Raw genomic sequence first — 3,282 nt, 5'->3', positions numbered from 1 at the left:
TCCCATCAGAACAACGGTAGGCCTTTGAGATGGACTAACCAGGGTCCATTTTTCCCTCTGAGCACAGCTCTCCGGTATACACACAGGGCCAAGCATCAAATGTTGGCTGAGCCCTATTTTGTGTAAGGCCCTGTGCTGGGCCCAGAATGGCAAAGATGATTATGCTTCTAGGGCAGCCCAGAAAAAGCCAGTGAAGCCAGTCGTTGACTGCAGGGTAGGGGAGCATTTTTATATTTATTCATTACATTTTTAAAAATTTTTATTTATTTAAAAGTTGTTTAAAAATTTTATTTATTTTGAGAGAGAGAGAGAGAGAGGGAGAGAGAATCCCCAGCAGGCTCCAGCTGCCGATACAGAGCCCAATGTGGGGCTCGAACTTGTGAACTGTGAGATCATGACCTGAGCTGAAATTACGACGCTTAACAGACCGAGTCACCTAGGTGCCCCATAATAATTTATTTACTTATTTTTTTGGGAGCTGGTGTTATTGGGAGAGACAGGTGGACAATTCCACAGGGACTCTGATGGCCATGCTGGCCTCTCTAAGGCTTTGGATGCTGACAACACAGGTTCTTCCGAGGACAGGTTTCTTTTGAAATAGTCACACATCTCAATGGGTGCCTGGAACCTCCTCTCTTAGGTCCTCTCCTCCGGATGATCTGTACCACCCCGCATCCCCGGAGTTCGGGCTTCTTCCAGACCGAAGACAGCAAAACCCACTGTAAAGCCACCAACTCCATGTTTAGTACAATATTTAGTATAAGAAATTCAACTTTAGGCCGGGGATGTAGGACGCCAAAGTGGTCACTTTGGCACAGCACGGTGGCAGGAAACAGAATTGGGAGCTGGGGCTTTCAAGGTGCGTCCGTGCAGTGCTGGCCTCTGTTCCACGAAAGGCTCTGTTCTGGAAACAACTTCTAGACGGTCACTGCTTGTAAATTCACATTAGATATGAGCAGGTTGAAAGTTCCGAGAAGCCCGGGGGGGGGGCGCCTGGCTGGGCTCAGTCGGTGAAGCATGTGACTTCGGCTCCGGTCACGATCTCACCGTTCCGGAGTTCGAGCCCCGCGTCGGGCTCTGTGCTGACGGCTCGGAGCCTGGAGCCTGCTTCGGATGCTGTGTCTCCCTCTCTCTCTCTCTGATCCTCCCCGGCTCATACTGTGTCTGTCTCAGAAATAAAAGTTCCGAGAAGTCCTGCTTGTGAGAAATCTGTGCACATTGCTTAGTGTAATGCTTCCCCACCTTAGTCACCGAACACATTTTTTTTTTTTTGAGTAGCAGCTATTTTTATCCGCCCTTTAGAAAACACCTGCTCATGGGTTGCACTGTTCCTTGCTCCTGGTTGTGGTAGTGATGCTTCACACAGAGGGAATGGGGGCCATGGGATGTGGGCTCATATCTGGCCTTGCAGGCTGGTCTGCAAAGAGGGTGCCAGTGAGTGTGACAGGGCAGCTTGAACTTCAATCTCGCCACGATTACTTCGTCCTGGGGAGTTCCAGCCAGCATTCTTGTGCACCGTTTGCCTACCGTTTACGTACCTGCCTCGCACCAGGCCCTGTGCCAGGCACCAAAGGGGACGAGAAGATGAATCAAGGTCCCAAGGGGCCCCCAGGGTCTCTCTCAGACCAGGGGAACGAGACACAGGACAAAGAATTTGAGGACAGCGTGGTGTTAAAATAAAGCCACGTTGGAAATACCTCGGGGATCACAAGAGAATGAGGCTCCCTCTCTTTGCAAGAACCGAGGCTAGTTTTGTCTTAAAGGGTTAGATGAGGGCCACCTGGGTGGCTCAGTCAGTTAAGCGTCCGACTTTGGCTCAGGTCATGATCTTGGGGTTTGTGAGTTCGAACCCCGTGTCGGGCTTGGAGCCTGGAGCCTGTTTCGGATTCTGTGTCTCCTTCTCTCTCTGCCCCACCCTTCCTCACGCTCCGTCTCTCAAAAAACGAATAAGTGTCAAAAAAAAAAAAAAAAGGGGGGGTTAGATGAGTCGGGTCTTAACGGTGGGATAGGAGGTTACCAGGCAGAGGGGGGTTAAGGACACATTCCAGGGGCGCCAAACAGGGAAATGTGTTGGTGGGAGGTGGTAAAGGGTAAAATCCCCATTCCAGTGGGGTGTTTCCACACCCGGCAGTCCTCTGACACCAGCTGGGGGTCCCACAATTCGACTCGGTTCTGACAGTAGGTACCTGGAAACAGTATCAGACCCCCCCCCCCCCCCCGCCCCAGGTGAGGGCTCAGTCCTGCAAGGCAGCCTTCCAGGTTGTTTCCTGTGTTCTGCCCTATTCCCAACAAACAGGAGCTTCCCAGACCCCCTGCTCCTTCGCGGAATTTGCTAGAGCGGCTCACAGAACTCAGAGAAACGTGTTACTTACCTGTTAACAGCCAAGTGGAAAAGACGCACCCAGCAAGCTCTGGGGAAAGGACGCCGACCTTCCACGCCCGCTCTGCCCCTCTTCTGGAACCTCTTGGAACCCAGCCCTTTTTTGGGTTTTAAGGAGGCTTCGTTACCTAGGGACTTCTTTCCCCGGAAGGCTAGGGGTGGGACTGAAAATTGCAACCCTCCAATCTCTCCGTGGCTTCCTCTGGCACCCAGATGGCAGGCTTAGGCGCTTTCTAGAAATCACCTCATTAACATAAACTCAGGTGTGGTTGAAAGGGGTTTGTTAAGGATAACAAGACACCTTTCTAGTTCCTAGCAATTAGGAAATCCCAAGGGTGGGGCGCCTGGGGGGGCTCTGTGGGTTAAGCTTCTGACTTCAGCTCAGGGCATGATCTCACATTTCGTGGGTTCGAGCCCCGCGTCAGGCTCTGTGCTGACAGCTCTGAGCTTAGAGCCTGCTTGGGATTCTGTACCTCCCTCTCTGTCTGCCCCTCCCCTGCTCATGCTCTGTCTCTGTCTCTCAATAATAAATAAACGTTAAAAAAAAAAAAAAAAAAGGAAATCCCAAGGGTTTTAGGAGCTCTGTGCCTGAAAAGGAATGAAGGCCAAATATATATTTCTTACAAATCACAATAGCACAAGGTGCGGAGAGGGGGTCAGATATGAAGGGCTTCGGCTGGTCGTGGGCTGATGAACTTGGAAAGTGAGTGGCTCCCTGGAAAGTGAGTCTGGTGTGCATTTTCCCTGCAAAGACTGAGTCCCCAGGGCAAGTTGGTACTCATCTAATCAAAAAAATTCTCAGAGACAGAGAGAGAGAGAGAGAGAGAGAGAGAGATACAGAACAGACTATGATCCAAAAAGTGAAGTCATGTGTTAATGGTAGAATCTAGGTGGTGGTGGGA

Source organism: Panthera tigris, chromosome E2, assembly GCF_018350195.1.
Source record: "Panthera tigris isolate Pti1 chromosome E2, P.tigris_Pti1_mat1.1, whole genome shotgun sequence".
Lineage (NCBI taxonomy): Eukaryota > Metazoa > Chordata > Mammalia > Carnivora > Felidae > Panthera > Panthera tigris.
Note: the sequence above shows the minus strand (reverse complement) of the source record.